The following is a 9,245-nucleotide window of genomic DNA, read 5'->3' on the forward strand; positions in this document are numbered from 1 at the left end:
CTGGCATGCCTGTGAAAGGAGGCAAGGTATGGAAATAAAACCTGTAGCCGTGGTGTATGATATCCAATACCCATCTGTCCTGGGTAATTAAACTCCAATTTTCTTTGAAAAGTGCCAACCTTCCTCCCAAAGGTGCTGCCAGACGAGCAGGCTCTGGCAGCTGAAAAGGTAGGTCATTGGGTCTGCTTACGAAAGGACTGACCCCTGCCCTCACCAAGCCTGTGCAGGAGAACTCCTGTTCTAGGCCTGAAAGAGCCCTGAGCTCTGCCCTTACCACGTCTAGATCTACCCCTAGACTGGGAATCATAAGAAGGATACGTCCACCCCTTAGTAGGCCAATTTCTACTAAACTTTGGAGGCTGGACCTGCAAAAAATCTTTAACAGTCTGCATAGACTTAGCCTTGTCTTCCATTTTCTTTAAGACTGTCTCAACAGGAGGACCAAACAACACGTCAGATTGTAAAGGAGCATCTAAAATCCTTGTTTTAACATGTTCAGACAAATTCTGATCCCTCAGCCAGGCGTGTCTGCGAAGAACAGTCCCAGTGGCAGCCACCCTAGACGAGGCCTGTACAGCATCAAAACCACATTGCAAAGAATGCTTACCCACCTGTTCAGAAACATGTACTAAATCTTGCAACTCTTTACAATCAATACCTACTGCCAGAGCATCAACCTTAGACTTCAATTGAGAAAGGAGATAGTTTTGGTATTTCAACATGTGAAACTGGCAATTCAGAGCCCTCATAGCAAGAGTGGAAGAAGTATAAACTTTCTTTCCCCATCTATCCAAGGTCCTAGCCTCCTTGTCTGTAGGATCTGGATTCTTGACAACAGAAGCCTTAACACCCTTAGGCCCCTGGCTAACAGTTTCTGGGTCTGCCCTAGGACTCTTAAAAAGATACTTATGAGCTTAAGGCACCCTGTAATACCTATCCGGCTTAACAGGAGCAGGAGGCAAAGAATCAGGATTAAGAGAAGCCTCTGTAAAAACATCTTCCACTACATCCAAAACAGGAGGTATAGCCAAAGGCCTATGCTGGGGTAAAAACAGAAATTCCCTAAGCCGTTTCCTGGAATCAGAGAAGTCCTGACCCTCCCACTTAAAATGCTCCCTCATGGAATGAAGAGTTTCTGGAAAAGAAAAATCCTCAGGAGGAGTAGCAGAAGGAGTAGAATCATCCACATCAGAATCAGAATAAGGAGAGTACTCCTGCAAGTCTTCAGCCAAAGACTCTGAAACATCTGAAGCTTGCTCAAAACCCCCCAGCTCAGGCTCCACCCTAGGTCTCTTATCAGGAGGGGGCATAGAACCCCTAATCAAAGTAATCAAATCTTCTGCCATTTTAAGCATATGCTTCTTGGGCATAGTACCTGAAGAGCTGGGGTAACACCAACTGAAGCTAAACCTGGCCTGCCCTGGGAGAAGCCTTAGAAACAGAAGGAGAGGGCCTAGCCACCTTAGGAAGGGAGGGGAGTATAGTAACCTGAGAAGCCCCCTCAGCCTGACTTGCCTCCTGAGAGGCCACATCTTGCAATAATAAGGTCTCACTCAGGGAACACAAAGAAATCTCGGTGGAGCCACCGCTCCACCGACACCTCTAAAGAACCGCGTCCGTACAGACGGTTCTTCTAGCCTAGGCTTAACTGCCTTGTCCTTGCGCTTCTTCGAGGCGGGCCGGAGCATCCGACGGCATTTTATAATTGCACCGCTTCCCAAAGACTAACCTTGCACAATCCAACCTTCTCTTTATAGTGCGTTTATTAAATCTAGCACAAGAGCGACAGCCAACAACGTCGTGCTCAGGCCCTAAGCAAGGAATACACAAAGTATGATAATCTCTATGCGGTATCTGTTTCCCACAAGAAACGCAATTATTAACTTTTTCTGACATCCGGTAAATGACTGAGGCAAGAAAAAACTAAAATATTCCCCAACGGGGTACTTAGCCAACTTTGAACTCTGTCTGAAACTTCTAAATTGAAAAATCTCAGAACGCCAACCGGCACTTGCAATGCTGCTTCTGCATCGTACCATGCGGCAAAAAAGACTGAGGATATGACGTCGGTCATGCGCATTTGTACCCTCCAAGTGTAAGGACTGCAGCAATGTGAGATGAAGAACATCTACCAGTTATACACACACTGTATATGAGGAGTGATTTGAGTAACAGAAAAAAAATTATATTAAAGCAGATTTTTCCCCACAAGAAGAAACTGCTAATAAAACATTCTTTATACTTTCACAAATAGAACAAACCTTAATATATGAGCTTAATTAAAAAAAAAGATCAAAGTTGGAAAAGCATACATTTTTTTACCCAGACTTGTAAATAATCTTCCCATCCTTATAAGGGAGAGCAGGATCAGAATCAAGTGTTTAGACGTTGAAGGATTAAAGCTATAACTGCTAGAGCAATTTGTGAAGAGTATATTAAAACTTAAAAGACTGAGTAACTTTTTTACATCCTATCTGCCTTTTTAGGGGCAGCCGTCGTACTGTCATGAGAACTGCAGGCAGTGACACACACATCCTCGAAAGCTGACAGAACTGGAGGAATAGGTGAATGTTCTAGAAATTCCTTCTGTAACAACTCATAGTATTTTCTGAAGGCCTGAGAAACCTCAGTGTTCTCCCATTGTAAACAATTGAACATTCTAGAAATACTCTCAGAGAAAAGAGAAACACCAGCAGGGAGAATCGGAAACTAAACTCTCCTCTGAGTTTGTATCAGAAATCTGAGAAGTCCCTGTATCTGTCCCTCCCATCCTCCTGTCCAGTTTCAGAACCATGAATCTCTTCAAGACAGTATCCCTCATTCTTTTACCAGAGACTACTTTACAAGAAAGATCACTAGCCGGAATTATACCCTGTGCAAGACCCAGAGAATTACTCCTGCCTAAAGAAATTTGAGGAGAAATACATGTTTAGATCTGTAAATTGTGATGAGAAAACCAGGACAATCAGTATTATTAATGACAGCAGCGTCTTCTCCAGGTATGATCATAACATTACGACAAAACAGGGAAGTCTCTGCTGTTTCGTCTCCCAGGGCAAATGAGCATCTTTCCATTGACCACTGAGGGGATCCCAACAGCTGCAAAGGATATGGCTAACCCCTGGTACATAATGGCTGTAGATGCTACCCAAGAGGGAGTCAGTGCAATAGATGTGTAGTCTGAGGTACAATTAATGGCCACAGCACAGTCACCTACCTGTGGTTATGGCAAATTGTCTGCTGTGATGGCAAAGGATTCTTGCTTAGAAGGAAGACTGACACTGGGAAAGAAAGATTATTACATGGACAAGCTGAAAATGTTACCCATTTCCCATGGAAAGCAAGCAGCAAATGCTGGTAAAAAAATAAATGCTTTTAAAAACCGTTTTTTCGAAAACAGAGTAAAAAGCACATTAAAACACTTTGGTAGCCCACAAAGTAAAAAAAGAAGTTATGTACTTACCATAACGTTCAATGTTTGTAGTCCATCCTGCCTACATCCTTGCTGGATGGGTTCGGAGCCGGTTCTCTGCTCTGACTCAGCAGATACTAAAGCTCGAGAGCTTTTACTGGCTCATGGCTAACCCCTATCCCACGGTGCCTCACGGCAGTTCCCTAGATCTTGTTTGCAAGAAAGTAAATAGGTACATAATAGTCAGTAAACTATCAATAACTATGCACATACAAACAGAGCACTGTATTACTATCCATGCCAGGTGGACGGACAACTACAACCAGGTCAGACAGCATAATGTCTAGTCCACCAGTTCCTCCAGGAAACAGGAAGGAGGGTGGGACTCAAGAATGTAGGTGAGATTGACTACAAACATGGAACGTTATGGTAAGTACATAACTTCATGTTATGTAGTCCTATCTCACCGTAATTATTGCTGGATGGGACAGCGTCCCTAGCACCTTTATCCCGGGTGGCTCAAGCGAACAGACTTCAGCACAGTGGACGCAAAGGATAACCTGTCCTGGGAGGCCAAATCCAATTTGTAATCAGTGACAAAGGTTTGAGGTCTTGCCCAAGTAGCTGCTGCACAAATGGTATCAATTGGGAGTTTAGGATCTAAAGGCATATGAAGTTGATACTGCTCTTGATGAATGGCCTTTTACTTTGGCTGGTAATTGTTTGCCAGCAGCTTTGTAAGCAAATGAAATGCAATCTGAAAGACATTTAGATAAGGTGACCTTAGAAACAGGCAAGCTTTATTTTTGTCTGAAAAGGAAATAATTGGTCTGATTTTCGAAATTCTTTAGCCCTTTGCAGGTAAAACCTGAGAATTCTGAGGATGTCCAATTGGTGTAGTCTGTATTCTGATTTATTAGCATGATTTGAGAAGAAAATTTGTAGTTTGATAGTTGTGTTGAGATTATGCTCTGAACATACCTTAGGAAGAAAAGAAAGATTAGTTCTAAGTGAGACTCTATCCTTGTGGAAAACAATGTAAGGAGGTAGAATGGTGAGGGCTTGCAAATCTGAAACTCTCCTAGCAGATGTTATAGCCACTAAGAATAATGTCTTCCAAGACAAGAATTTCAGATCTGATGAAAAGGAGAGTTCAAAGGGTGGAGAAATTAAAGATATAAAAACTAGGTTTATGTCCCAGGGCAATGGTGGTTGTCTGATTGGAGGTCTGAGAAGGACTCCTCCTTTCAAAAAGGTTTGGAATAAAGAGTGGGACATGACTGGATTTCCCAGGTAGCCAAAATGATAATTAGAGATGGCAGCTAACTGAACTCCAACAGTAGCAGCTGTAGCTCCTTCATGAAAAATGGATGCCAGGAAGGACAGGATACACTCTATAGGAGCTGAGTAGGGATCTATGCCTTGGTTTGCTGCCCAAATGGAGAACCTTTTCCATTTGCTGGAATATAACTTCCTGGTGGAAGATTTGTGTGAAGAAATCGGAATGTGTTTTGACTGTAGGGGAAAGGGAAACACACCTGGCTATTCGTGGAACTGGAGCAGCCATGCTGTCAATTTCAGGGTTTGGATAGTAGGATGGAACTGCCCTGATTGATGAATCAGGAGGTCTGGAGATGGTTTCAGAATCCATGCTTCCTCCAAGAGATAGGGTCACAGGAAGAGGAACCAGACTTGGCAAGGCCAGTAAGACGCAATGAGGATCAGGGTACTCCAACAGTTTTGATTTCTGAATCACTTTTGGGATGAGAGGAAAGGGTGGAAAAGCATAAAGGAGTCCCAGAGGCCAATTGTAGACCAGAGCATCCCAGGGTGACATCCCTGGATGGGGAATTAGGGCAAAGTAGCTGCTGCATTTGGTGTTCATGTACATGGCGAATAGGTTGCACCAAGGCTGGCCTCATTTGCAAAAAATCTCTTCCGCAACTTCTGAATTCAGGAACCACTCATGAGGCATCAGAATTGCTCAACTGAGTTTGTCTGCTATCACACTGGACTTACCCAGGATGTGCATTGCTACCATAAAGTGCTGAGTGTCCATTGCCCATTTCCAAACTCTTAAAGCCTCTCGACAAAGTGTGTAAGACTTGGTTCCCCCTTGTTTGTTTATGTACCACACTACAGACATGTTGTCTGACTGAATCGCAATTGTCCCAATGGGAAGAGAACTGTAAAGTGCTTGCAACGCGCATAGCACCGCTCTCATCTCCAGAACATTTATGTGCAAGTAGTTCTCATGATCCTGCCAAGTACCTTGGACCATCATTGCCAGATAATGCCCCCCACCCTATCTGGGAGGTGTCCGTAGTCAAGACTGCATTTTCTTGAGGGGGAGCAAGTGGGCAACCTAGATGAAGTTGATACATGTGTAAACACCATGTTAGATCCTTCTTGAGGGAGTTTGTGATGAGTATTTGGTGAGACACGGGGAGATCCTGGATTGACCACTGGGCAAATAGTAGCCACTGAACTACTCTGATGTGCAGATGGGCTAGGGGAAGTAAGAGAATGGTGGAAGCCATAGTCTCGAGGACCTGAAGGACTATCCTAGCCTGTACACATTGTCTCTCTTCAGCAAAAATCTGACTTGGTCGTGTAATGATTCTATCCTTTCTGGTGTCAGTTTTGCTGTCATTGTTGTTGAGTCTATTTCTAAGCCTAAGAATACAATGTGCTGTGATGGAGATAAGACTGATTCTTTTTAGGTTTGTTGTAATGCTTAATCTGGCACACAAGGATAGAGTCTCGTCCCTAGTTCTGATTAGTTGGTACTTGGTGGTAGCAGTGAGGAGCCAGTCATCTAGGGACGGAAACACTCAGAATCCTTGACGTCTCATTGAGCCATTAGCACTGTCATGCATTTGGTGAACACTCTGGGGGCTGTAGTGAGGGCTAAGGGCAGTGTTTGAAATTGAAAATGACTGGCTCCCAGCCAAAAGCGTAGGTGCCTTCTGGAGCACCTGTCCATTTTGATGTGGTAGTATGCATCCTGAAGATGATCTGAGCACATACAATTGTCTTTCTCGATGAAGGGAAATATCAACTGCAGAGTGATCATTCGGAACATCAATTTTTTTACAGACTTGTTGAGTTTGCTGATATGTAAAACTGATCTCCAGTCCACTGTCTTTTTTGGAACTAAAAAGAATCGTAAGTTCCGGATACTATTTGCTCTGTGGGGACTTCTTGGATGACTCTTTTTAGCAGCAACGAGATGACCTCTGATGTTGCATGCTCTAATTAAATGGGTGGCATATCTGGTAGGCACCAGTTTACCAAGGGATCGGAAACAAAGGGAATAAGGTAACCTCTGGATATTATGGTTTGTACCTAATGATCCTGGGAAATTTGTAGCCAGGCACTTGGGTACAGTGAAAGACGACCCACAAATGCCTCCATAGATGGACAGTCGGGCAAACCTTGAGGGGCAATGGAAGGGAAGATCAGAGAAAGTATCTCTACCTCCCTGATGCTGCGGACCTCGTCTGCCATGAGGGCGGTGTCTTCCATTATAACCCCCCTGCCTCTAGGGGAGGGTTGACCTTGTGCCTGAGGGAAACCTTTTTGGGATTTACGGAACAACATTTTTCCTCCTGTTTGACCCTTGGGAGAGGGTCTAGAAGGCAGGGAGAAATGGACACTGATGGCAGATAAGGTTTTCCCTTCCCGCTCGCACCTGGTCAAAGTCTCTTAATTGTGGTCCAAAAAGAGTTGAACCATCAAAGGGGATGTTGGTAAAGGAAGACTTAAAGGATTCCGTGAAGTTACATAGACGCATCCAGAAATATCTTCTAAGACAAATTCCTGCTGCGGCTGCCCTGCTCGCTCCATCCACTGCATAGGAAATCAGCCTCATGGAGGAGTTAGCTATAGATGTAAGGGTGGAGAGATGTGCAGATACCTTGTCCACAGATCCCGAAGCTAATGAACCCTGAAGGGCATCTCCCAACTCCTTCAGGAGATCCCTCTGAAGTCTAGTAAAATGGAACAGATAATGCAGCAATCTTAAGGTAAATGCCGCTGAAGATAAGGTATGTTTCCATACCTATCCATCGTCCTGGACTCTATTAGGAGGATGGATATTAGAAGATGTCTTGGACAACTCTTCCTTCGTGGCCACTGCTACCACCATAGCATCAACAGGAACTCCTTGAGAAAGAAAGGACATATCTTCCGGAGCTGTCAAATATGTTTGGCCTCCTCGGGTCAGGCTCCACTGTGTCCAGGCTTTCCGGGATATGACCCCCAAGAGCTGCTCATAAGGCGGTGTCACCCAGGAGGTGGAAGGTTGGGAACCAAAGGCCTCAAGGTACACTGATTCATCCTCAGTGGGGTTAGAGTTCTTCCAATCGCCCCTCTGTCTAAGGATTTCAAGGATGTCAGAAAAAGTGACATCCTCAGAGGGGGATCTAGGGGACCAGTCTAACTCATCCAAATCATTGTCTGACATGACAGACGCAGGTGAGTCAATGTGCATCCTCTTGCAAAGTCTCATCTGAGGAAGCTCTCCAGTGGGATAATCTGGGGAGGTCTCGGAAGAGGGGACACCCCCAATGGGGGTTGCTCGAGTCTCTGGTTCCCTACGCTGAGGGGGTGGTGGGAGAGAAGAGGTTGCTGTCGACTGCTGGTGGGACATCATGTCCAAAGGCAGGGCTTTGGCACTGGACAAAGCTTTCTCAATTGCTTTGAAGGCCTTTCCACCCCTCTCTGAAGATGACCTCCATTCCGAGGAGATGGAATGTCAGCTCCAAGCAGGTGGGGCAGGTTCCGAAACAGATGTGGGAACCAAGCTCAGTCAAGCCAAAGCACCAAGAGGGATAAACCGGGGTGACTATCCCTCTCAGAGTCGACTTAAGAGCATCTGCTCTCAGATTCCTCGACTCTAGACAGAGCCACTGAAGATAAGAGTTTTCGGTTCCGAGGAAGCAGGAAGAATTTGTGGAACTGAAAGATCCAACACAGAAGAACCCAAAGTGTTTGGCTCCGAGAGTGAAATAGTCAGAGGAGGAGTAGTCTGTAGATGGGATGGCTCTGAAGCCTTTGGGTCCGGAAGGGCTAACTTTTTAGCCAGAGCTGGGTCACAGAGCAAACTCTTCACCACCTGCTTGATGTCCTCATCTGTAAGTATCCTGGAGGAATGGGTGGAGACAGAAGGAGATCTCCTCCTTTCTAAAATAGGAGACCTCAACATTGGTGAAACAGGGTCGATAACTGGTGAGTGTCTCGATACCGAAGGTTGCCTTGGCACCAAAGAAACTGATGGCGCAGAGACAGAAGAAGCAGAATCAGAGCCAGAACTCCTTGGTTCAATCGCTTTAGACTTTTAAGATAGCTCCGATACTGGAACCGAAGATTTTCTCTTCACAGTTTTGGGAGCTGTCTGACCAAGTTCCAGCTGTTCCTGAAAGGAACTAGTCATAAGACCTCTGTCTATTAATTTACGTTTCCTCTCATTAAGAACCTTAGTACTGAAGGCATGGAAAAATGTACAGGGTTCTTGTAAGTGAGCCTCTCCCAGACAGTACACACAGCTTGTGTGACTGTCAATGACATTTTTTGTGAACACTTGTCATATTTCTTGAACCCTGACGGGTTGTGCTCCTTATGTTCCCTGTCTTTCTCTTTGGACATGCTGACAAGAAAACAAGGCTAACAACACTAACTATAACCAACAGCAAAGTTATGAAGAGAAGAAAATTTTTTTTTTTTTAAAAGGAGAAGGACTAGCACTCAGGGAGAAAAGACCGTTTAATTTAAACAGGCAACTATAGCCCTCTAACTAAAATGGGCTGTACAATCCTAAAAATTTTTAAAA

The sequence above is a fragment of the Protopterus annectens genome, chromosome 2.part2 (assembly GCF_019279795.1).
Source record: "Protopterus annectens isolate FY-2018-M chromosome 2.part2, PAN1.0, whole genome shotgun sequence".
NCBI classification, from domain to species: Eukaryota; Metazoa; Chordata; order Ceratodontiformes; family Protopteridae; genus Protopterus; species Protopterus annectens.